The sequence below is a fragment of the Ornithodoros turicata genome, chromosome 9 (genome assembly GCF_037126465.1).
Source record: "Ornithodoros turicata isolate Travis chromosome 9, ASM3712646v1, whole genome shotgun sequence".
Taxonomy (NCBI): Eukaryota; Metazoa; Arthropoda; class Arachnida; order Ixodida; family Argasidae; genus Ornithodoros; species Ornithodoros turicata.
The window spans coordinates 9,399,589-9,410,881 of NC_088209.1; positions in this window are offsets into that span (position 1 = coordinate 9,399,589).

The following is an 11,293-nucleotide window of genomic DNA, read 5'->3' on the forward strand; positions in this document are numbered from 1 at the left end:
GTCAACTGCACGACGAGGAAGATGAGGAAAGTTCTGTAGAAGCTATCTTATCACGTCCATGACTGTCTTCTTATCTCGTAGCAGGTAAACGCCTGCTACACGTGTCATGTCCTTTTTTGGTATTGTAGTTTCTGCACAGCGCGCCGCCGCTATCTACTTAAAGAAAGGCCGAGTGTGTTTTCGTTGTTCTTTGGAGTTGTAACGTGTTGCTGCTGGACGTGTTGCCTCACCGGCTTGTACCTTTACGGAATAAAGCCTTTCCGTTTGTTACTTGCGCAGGGTTAAGTCCCTGAAGACACAACAAGTTCTCATTTTCAGTTCATTCGGTGTGCGTAGAAACTGAGAAGTCGTCTGTTTTCGAAAAGCTGGATAAACCCAGTGATGGGAGCATTGTTCCGGAGAACGAAAAGCTGGACGTGTTGGGACTTACGCAAGGTCGACATAGGGAGGCGGTATAGGTGGAACTCCTGATGGAAAGCGATAAACACGTTCTAAGCGATTCACAGATTAAGGTTTCCAAGAAATGCGTGAATTACCAGATTTGAAACTAGAGAAGAGACTCGTGGATGGATCGCCAGAAATCATCTTTACTCACTCGAAGAAAAAGTGACCAGCGAAAGTGCGCACGTCTCATATGTAAGCATCAGTAAAATAAATGTATTCCCTGTTTTAAGAGAAAAAAATGCCGTGCGGTGTGATGGATAAGCAAGCTATACAGATAAGTCTCTAGCATGTATTTATTTGTTCAAAATATTCTGACATTAAAAATGTCGCAGAAGGAGTGGCGTACATGGTAACAAGTAGTACACTGAACAACTGAACAGTGACGTTACATAGTTCTCGCTGAATATGAATAGGAAGGTTATAAAAAGACATTGCTTATTCATCGCCTAAGCGAGTATAGTTTGTGTAGAGGTTACCACACTTTCTTAAAGCAATTTGATATCATATCCGAAACGTTCTGTGCGACCAAACAAGTGAGAGGATTATGGAAAGAAGAACATCGCTTCACACATCACGGCGCGTGATTGCTGCAATACCATAGCTTGTTTCGGCTTGCTCAAACAAGTTCTGGCATTTAGTACTGTGCGTTGTGGTGAGGCGTGGGACACTTCGCGGTAAATAACGCGTATATTGACGCAGATTTGTAAGAAACACTGAACCCATCAACGAGACAATCATAAATGCTGGGTTTTCCATTCCCGTGGTGCGTGACTATTGGAAAAAGAACCACACGCGCTTGGACATTACCGTCGTCGATGGAAAGGAACGTGTTGTCTCCACGTTAGAAGACGTCCTCGCTAAAGTGTTGCGAATACCGTGTTTACCGCAAACAATGTTTTCATCATCTTTATTGATTTTACCAGCGAGATGGGAAGCGTATGTTTGTGATACTATGCCCAGCTTCTCGTTGAACGATTTCCATGCGAGCGGAACCAAACCACACGGTTGCGAGAAACCTGTTGTTGCTACTGCCTCCGCGGAACAAAAAAAATTGTCGCTGTCGCCGCCGCTCTGCAAATCGCGTGCTTGTGAACGCGCCTTTAGGCAAAATCCAGCGAGAACGAGGACTCTCAATTCTATTCAAAATATCACGTAATCTCAATGAAGTCCTAAAGAGGTCGGAATACGAAGACATCTTTCAAGCTCTCCTTCAGCTATGCGTGCCGCTCTATCGGTAGAATAAATGTTGTTGTTGTATAATTTACGAAGCGAGCGGTCGGTTTACCTTTCCAAGGATTGAATGAAATGGTACAGCGCTTTCGGCAAATAAACGTTCAGTTGCATCAATAATCGATGGATGATCTCAATGTGCGTAAACAATGAAGAAGAGGATGTCGAAACAAATGTCGGGGGATAATCCGTGAATATCTTCAGTGTTTCTTACAAATCCGCACCATTATACGCGTTATTTACCGCGAAGTGTCCCACGCCTCAACACAATGCACAGTACTAAATGCCAGAACTTGTCTGAGCAAGCCGAAACAAGCTATGGTATTGCAGCAAGCACGCGCCGTGATGTGTGAAGCGGTGTTCTTCTTTCCATAATCCTCTCACTTGTTTGATCGCGCAGAACGTTTGGGATATGATATAAAATTGCTTTAAGGGAGTGGGGTAACCTCTACACAAACTATACTCGCTTAGGCGATGAATAAGCAATATCTTTTTATAACCTTCCTATTCATATTACAGGGTAGGGACATCAGAGATGTTGTTGAGAAAGCTAATGCAGTACTTCTAAAGCTCTCTGAATGGTCAGATACAAACCGTCTGCGGCTTAATCCAGCCAAAACCAAGGCAATCATTTTCAGATCTCGCAACCGAAGCTTCCAATTAACAAATGATATACTTTTATGTGGCGAAAAAGTTGAAGTAGTTGAAAAGGTTAAACTCCTAGGAGTGTATTTTACCGCCTTTCTAACTTGGGATGCTCACATTCAACATGTTCGGGCGAAGGCGTGCTCCAGTCTTGGACTAATATTTAAGTACAAATTCATCTTACCAGCCAACATTTTGACATTGTTATATCATACGCTAATTGAACCGCATTTCAACTATTGTCTTCTTGTTTGGGGCACATCCTCGAAACACTCACTCTCCAAACTCTTACTGGTTCAGAAAAAAATCTTAAGGCTTTTAGAAAACTTACCTTATAGACATACAACGTTAGGCTTGTTCACAAAACATTATATACCAAAAATTCACAACTTGTATAACTACAGACTTGCTCTAGGATATAAGAAAGCCATTAGAGAAAATGACAACGAGTTTCTAGACATGGCGAATTTGAAACGCGTGAGCCACGTCTATAGCTACCGCAATCCTTGTAGATACTCCTTTCTTCAATGTAGGACTTCCTATGGCTTTCATACTTTGCAGTACAATCTAAGTAAGCTGCTAAATACATTTGACAATGACCTTACCAAAATATCCAAGTGTGAATTGTTAGGCTATTTTTGTGCATTAGAATAATGTTTTTGGCCGCTTATTTTCATGTTGAGCCGAATGCGGTACTTTCTACTTCTTGCTTTACTCATTAAACTTTTTAGTTGCAGTGCGAAAACTTTTTGAGTTGATTAAGTAACGAGAGTGTATGTTACAAATCATTATACTTATCATGTTTGTATTATCAAACATTATCAGTGTCACGTATTGTGCTTTCTTCTGTATATATGCATTGTCTTTGCTGATGGCGGGTGACTGAGGCCTCTGTCAAGTCCCTTAGAGACTTTTTTGCCTCAGCCTCCCCTTCACTTGTTTTCTGTGAAGAAATAAATAAATGAAATGAAAAATGAAATGAAATATTCAGCTAGAACTATGTAATGTCACTGTTCCGTTGTTCAGTGCATTACTTGCTACCTTGTACGCCACTCCTTCTGCCACATTTTTAATGTCAGGAGTATTCTGAACAAATAAATACATGCTAGAGTCTTATCTACATAGCTTGCTTATCCATCACAGCGCACGGCATTTTTTTCTCTTAAAACAGGAAATACATTTATTTTACTGATGCTTACATATGAGACGTGCGCACTTTCGCTGGTCACTTTTTCTTCGAGTGAGTAAAGATGATTTCGTGCGATCCATCCATGAGTCTCTTCTCTAGTTTCAGATCTGGTAATTCAAGCATTTCTTGCAACCCTCAATCTGTGAATCGCTTAAAACGCGTTTATCGCTTTCCATCAGGAGTTCCACCTATACCGCCTCCCCATGTCGACCTTGCGTAAGTCCAACACGTCCAGCTTTTCGTTCTCCGGAACAATGCTCCCATCACTGGGTTTATCCAGCTTTTCGAAAACAGACGACTTCTCAGTTTCTACGCACACCGAATGAAGTGAAAATGAGAACTTTTCTCATTTTCCTCGTCGTGCGCTTGACCCAAAGTCGATCGTCGAACGGAACTCAAATGCGCCTTTGGAGGGTGGTGCGATTTTGTTTAAACAATCACGCAGGAACGGCCCGCGCGCGCGCGAAGGACATTTCGAACTTCCTGGAAACTGCATAAGCGAACCCTTTGTTTTTGGTTAGAAAAAGCTTGTTTCGGCAATGAGCAGGTGGGGACGTGAGCTCACAGGGATATTTTTTTTCTTCGCATAGCGTGGTGCGATCGCTGTTTACTTTCGGTTTTAATACGCGCGGCCTCGGAAAACATGATTTACGAGGGGACCCAGTTTCTCGGAAAGAGCCTATTTACATCACCTTGACGCAACATTTTTTTTCCGCTAGGGTCCGCCATGACGGGTGGAAGTGCTTTTTGATATAAAACTGATGGCTGGAACACATCTTCAAGGTGACCCAATTTCTCGGACTTGCAACCTTGCGGAAACGAGCGAGCATTGATATAAAACAGATGGCCCCAACCGGAGGGTTATATTATGCGCCTGTGTTCCGGCTATCTAGTTTTCTGTGCGGCTGGCACGGTAAGTGGTCGACATGCGGGTGCCTGGAAGGTGCGCGACATTTTGGTGTGTCAGCGCATGTTGAGCCTGTGTGCGCGGGCAGGCTAAAATCGTCCACGCGCCCGAAGTTAGTGCCCCATCGTGCCGCGTCGCGCGACAAGAATCTACGCGTGCCATAGCGATGTGATGATGTGAGCCCATTTTTTGATGAGATGAACTTGTTCATAATGCGACGCCGTGTGGTTATCCTAAATTTATGTTTCTAATGGTGCTTCCAGTTGTGCTCTGCGTGCGAGGTGGGTTGCCTGCGCTGGCTATGTTTGCACATAATGCTCTGGGAGAGCATTGAAATTGTGTTTCTTCATACTCAGCTTGGGTTGAGTCTGCTTTTGAAGGTTGAGTGCGTTTTTGTGTGATCATCCTAAATTTATATTTCTAATGGTGCTTCACACTGTTCAGTAGGGCTCGTGCGAACGCGGAGGTATGTCGCGTGAAATATACGCTGGCTACGTTTTGCCGCGTGATGTAGATTTGTAAACCTGGAAGGTGCGCGACAGTTTGATGTGCCTATATCGGCGCATGTTGAGCCCGTTCGTCGCGATCATACCCAGATTACGCATTCAAAATCGTTTTGTGTGTGTATGGATAGCTACGTGGTAACGGTGTGTGCATGCCTCACAGGTGAAAAATTGCAATATAGGCGGATATGGGCGGCTAAAATCGCGTGAGCTGCCCACGCGTTTCAGATATTGCGTGCTGTACGGTGCTCGTGTCGTGTGACGCACGGTGAATCTATGTGGTGTGAAACCTGTCATATTTGTAACTGTCATACTGTTAAAGTGAACACATTTATTCTGAGGTGAACTTGCTTATAATGTGATGAACTTCGTTCATTTTGAATCTGTGTGATCACCCTTAACTTATATTTCTAATGGTGCTTCTTACTGCCTAATAGTGCTCTTGCGTACTGCTTTGAAGGAACGCGTGCTAGGTGTGTCGCGTGAAATATACGCTGGATACGTTTGCACAGAATGCCTCCGTGAGAGCTCTGAAGGCAATCTGAAATTGTGTTTTTACTACTCAGTTTGGGTTGAGTCTTCTTTTTAATATTGAGTACGTGCGGAGTTTCACTGCATAGCACAAACTACTATGTGTCTACTCGATCACCTTGGCGTTGGAGCGTCAGTGAGAGAAACAATCTTGATCTTCACCGCATAGCATTACTATACGTCGCCATTCTGCTTGATAAACATTTAATTCGTTTCTTGTGTTGAACTGCAACGCACACCGTCTAAAACAAAACGATCCCAAGCTTCCCTGCAGGTGCAGCTCTACAGGGTTTCTTGATGATCTGCTCAATCGACATTGAAATCGTTTTTCTCTAAAAAGGAGCTTCTTTGCACAGCATCAACTCTCCATGTTTCTCGATCATGTGCGTCTTCCTGCTCAGCTTTTTAGTACGAACGCGTGCGGAGCTAGTGGGTTTCACTGCTTGGCATCACGATGCTTTTTTTTTCGTTCTGCTTATTCAACATTGAAACATTTTGTTTTGTTTTGTTTTGTTTTGCTGTTGTTGTTGAAGCACACTATCTGCGACAAAATCCGTTCTTCAGCTTTTAAGAATGAACGCACTTCACTCTATAGCATTATTTATGTTTTTTTCCTCTCCATTCTGCTTGATGAACAGTGATGTAAATTTTGATGTCGAAGTAGAAAGGCACACTATCACAAAAACGAAAGCTGTTTTATTCATGTTTTGTAATGTTCTGCTGTAGATTTGGCTTCGAATGCTGGCTCTCTTGCTAGAAGTATGAACCAATAAGCAGTTGGATAGAAAGGAGTGACTAATGCAGTTAGAATGGATATTATCAACACTCGCGTCGCTGCTGTCCATCTTTGCAAAGAGGGTATACAACTGGTGCCATCTATCGTATGTGTAGGGAACCTTCTTTGGCTCCGTCAGAGCATGTGAAAAAGTTTCATTGTGAACCAGTGAGCAGCCGCGGATGGAGGCATGGGCCGATAGCAGTTGGAGCCCACCAGCTCTAGCTAAACCTATGTTACGGTAAAAGTTCCATTTTCCATCTCATATCTCATGCAGAGATTAGAGGGAGTGACGAACAGCAGTCGGGTCTAGCGATGAGTGGAAGTGTAGTTCTAGCCTGTTAGGGAGCTGTAGACATAAGTGACCAATGTGAGGCTTGTAGTCAGGTGGGCCAATGAGCACTTGCAGATAGATGAGACAGATGGCATCTACCGAGGGAGCTGAGTGACCAACGAGCGCAAGAGGTGACCGGGATCTCTCTGATGCATGTGAACCAACCCACAGCCGGACCAGGAGGCTGTTGTACTAAATAAAGGTTGAAATCAACAATTGTGGTGTGTCTTGTCTGAAGCGGCTGCCTGGTGCCTACAAATTCAGGCAGGTCAATCACTGTTCAGTAGGCTTATCGTGACCAATCGGGGCCAGCCCTCGGTAGGCTGAGGTGTGAAGGGCCAATCAGTAGGCTTAGCGTGGTTTGGCTTAGAAGTCAGTAGGCTTGGAATGGACCAATCAGCATGAAGTAGGCAGACCTAGTAAAAAGGTAAGTTTGGATATCTGAGATAGAGCCACAATGGAGCTGCAGCCGAGCAGGACGGGCGCTAGTGAAGGCTATGTTCAGCGGGCCGGGCCAATCTGTAGCGGCCAAACAGAGCACTGGGAGAGTGATCAGTAGGCTTAGCGTGGACCGGATTAGAAGTCTGTATCTGTAGTACCAATCACCATGAAGTGGGCGGAAAGTTGCACGCCACGAGGTAAGTTTGGGCGCATGAGATAGAACCGCAGTGAAGCCGCTGCCTCGCTTTTGCAGGCTATGTTCAGTAGGTCTAGAACGATGGCCAGTGCGCTGGTGAAGGCTATGTTCAGCTGGCCAATCAGTGGGCTTAGAATGGGCCAATCGGTAGTGGCCAATCAGAGGGCTTAGAATGTCCCAAGCAGTTTGTGCCGTTTAATTAGGGGCTGAGCTCAGCGATCAGCCTCTACCAATCAGCGTGAAGTGGGTGGAGGTCAAGGAATATCCGGAATATCCTTACTTCTTCGCGCTTGCGCCCTACCACAACACCTGGTTCAGGTCCCTACAATGGCACACGCTGCCAAATTTGTAATCTTATTTATACCTGCTCCTCGGTCTCCAGTACCATAAACAACTACACCTTTCAAATTAAACAATCATTGCATTGTAACTCCTTTAACATTTGTTATCTAATAACATGTATGAAATGCAATGTTCAGTACATTGGTGAAACCTCCAATACCATGCGTCAGAGGTTTTACGGTCATAAATCTGACATTGTCAATAATCGCCCCACACCCGTTGCTATACATTTTAATCTTCCCGGGCACGACATCGATACACACCTGTCTATTGCAATTCTAGAATCAGGCTGCACCACCGATTGCAAACGCAAAAATCGCGAGTCCTTCTTCATTTCTAAGTTTTCTTCTTTAAAACCACGGGGACTAAACGTTCATGGCGGTCCTCTGCAGTTGTTCAACCCATCACCCAGCTAAGGTACTTCATTCACCTTCTGTTCTTAGCATTCTTAGCTCCATTTTCCCTTCAGCCCATAAGGTCACTCGGACCTTCCCACGCAGTTCAACAAAAGCTGTGTTCTCCACGTACGCGGCTAGACATCCACCTATGCCCCCGTTTTGTCACCACCAAATCTTTTGAACCCCAATTCTCCGAATGTCTCATTTACCCGTACATTTTCTCTTTCCTGATTCTTATGTGACGGTTGCATTGTATTACTGTCTGGTTGTTTTCTGTTTACTTGGTTCTGGAGACCTGTTTTATTGTATCTGTTCTCTTGGGATATATATATATTTGTGTCGCACTTAGTTTTGTAACCTGAAGAAGTGCAGTCTCTTGCACGAAAGTTCTTGTTCAAATAAATCTTAGTTGCTCCTAACCGTTTTTCATGTTACCGGTATCCTACAGTGGAAAAAGGGCGCCGCGTTACGCACATCTGTTCCTCACGTTTCGGTGACGAACCTTATCTGGAGAGGGACATTATGCAAGTTCGCCTCAGCTTTGATCCAAAACGAAGGCACCTAAGGCTTACACTGCTAAAACATAATTTCAGCACATAACACGGCTTTGACTGGAACGCAACAAATGTAAGTGTAGCGATATCGTGTGCACTAGCCCGTCTTGGTTCTCGACAACTAAAATTATCCTTCAGTTTTATTGAATGGCAAAAGTTTGGCTAGCGGAACATCGACGTGAAAAAGCAGAGCGAGACTGAATAGACGTCGCCTGCTCTCTCGGTGGCCCTTTTAATGCCCTCCGGGTTGTATCTGTTGGCATGTTCACAACGTGTTACAAGGTGCAGGATTTCGTCCCCATCGCTCTTTGCTGGCGCTTATTGAAGATGAACAGTCCCCACATAGGCGCCTGTAAAGTTTCTGCTTCGAGTGCTTCTTTCGAATAACGCTTAGCGGTGTAAACGCCCACCATATCACATGTATCACTTTCTCAATATGAAATATTGTATTTCTATAACAGTGTCAGTCAAAGCAGCATGACGGAGCCTGCTTCAAGTGGTGAGTTTAACATCATCTTTCTAGCATTGGTAGTATGTAAGTACCGGTAGTTGTCTGCAACCAGAGTACTAGCATTACTAAACTCTCTAGCAGTGTTGCAGAATGGGTCGATCCATTGAATTCCAATTCAATTTCAAGGAGTGGTTGCGAGTCGAAATTCCATTGTTTTCAATTCCCCGGAATGAAGACGTGAGGCTCATTCCCATTCCACCCAAGAACAGGACATTCCCATTCCCACTCCGGAGCTAACGTAGTGCACTATAAGTTATTAACTGGTGCACTGATCAGTGCAAAAGAAAAAGAAAATAAACATGTAACTGGATACTAGATATCCCACCAACAGCCAACGCACAACAAAATGGTATACTGCTTTATTTTGATGAATTTTATGTTCCTTTCTTTCCAACATTAACGTCTTAAAACAAGAACTAGCTCCGCGACGAGCGTTTATGTTTTTTGCGTTGTAATCCGAAACTGTAGACGACCTTTTACTGAATGGTTGCCAGACACTTACTTTGAGTGGCACTTCTCAAAACCCAGCGCGCTTGAGGCCAGCAATTTAACACCATTCGCTGGCCATTCCATTCTGGCCCCAAACGGGTCAAATTCCGTTCAAATTCCATTCCCAACAGCTGGTGACTTAACTCCATTCTCATTCCGTTCCGGTGTGCTAAAACAGGGCATCACTCCGGAATCATTCCAGTTCCGGATTTTAATTCCGCAACTCTGCTCTCTAGTATTAGTAGTAACGGTGTCTTCTGTAATATGTGTGGCAATAATGTTTTCACTAATGAGGGAATGAAAATCTCTCACGGCTCGCACGATATTCGAACCATTGGGACTTGTGCATCCAGCTGATAGGGTTGATATTATATGCTTGTATTGTAGAACCAGGACGAGTGAAGTCTACAAGTAGTGCTAGTGCACGTGGCATTAACAACATTACCAGAAAATGCTGTTAAAGGTCCGATATGCCGATTTTGAAGTGCCGCAGCACTGAGCGATACTCGCGCTGTGTGTTCATTAGCGAACACTGAATATGTGTGCGAAATATCTTGGTCCAACTGTTTGTAGTTTTTTAGAAAACATATTTTTTAGCTCCCACGCCCGCCCGTCAGACCGTCGGCATACCCTGCGCACGGGCGCATCGACATCACTGTTCGCGGTTTATCTTTCTTCGGCTTGGCATGGACTCTTGGCTTGGGCGCTTGGCTTCAGTCGTTTCGTCCTCTGTGCATCGTACATAAGCGAACAGCTGTTATGTTATTGCTAAGCCGGAAACGAAGCATGTGAATATATTTTGGCACGGAGTCGTTTGGAAAGTGCACTTCCTTGTGCTGACCATTATGTTCACTCAACTTTTATCGTGTGCTATGTAAACTTGTTCAAGTTCTGTCAAACCAGCATGTAATGTTACTATGTAGTTCAGTGCTTCCTTTAAGTGAGATGAATGACATGGCATGAATGCAGGAAAGAAAGTGTCATACTTTGGCAAGTGTTTATATTGTACATTTAACTACTAATTTTATGTCTTAGCTTTCGCCGGCGTGTCGTGTCAGCCATGTTTATTTGAAACATGTTCATTTTAGTAGCCAGAGCAGCTGTTAGACAGTGAGAACATAGCTCGTGTGTGTTTGTCTTTTCCACAGCTGCCCTTGGGTTTCCTCCCTGATGCTACACATGTCAAGGATAGGTTGCAGAATCGGTAGTTCCAGCCAAGTGAGAACTGCTTTTCAGAGGATCATCCCGCTGGCAGATGAAACATATGCTTTAAATTATCTGCCGGACAAGAATTGCGTAGCTTCACACAAATACTACTACTACGACGTAAGAGTGGTTTCAAATCTAGCTTTCTTGTGTTCCTGACATTATTGCACAAGATGTTTTATCCGCTATGATCTTTTATATGGGGGGTACGTACAGTGCAACCAAGAGATCCTATTTACAAATCTGTGTTTCCTACTGTGTTGAATTGGGGTAGTTTGTACCTGAGAGCCATAGTGAAACACAGACAGCCAAGGACAGACATTTGATGTCCTCGAGAAACTTAGCAACACATTGCAGGGACTCTGGATCTAAATTTCCAAAACACAGAGATCCATGCTCCATTTAAACAACAAGTGGTTAGAGATAGTCAAGACAGTTGCATGTGTAAGCAGTCCGCTGTTGTGTTTGCTTGTGTCTGAGATACATTATCTCAAAGGGGACGCATGGGCACACTAAGAATAACACTAGGACTGCCTGTGAAACAGAATGAGAGGGGGAAGATATACAACCTCTTTTTCTTGTCTGTTAGTCTGTTGGT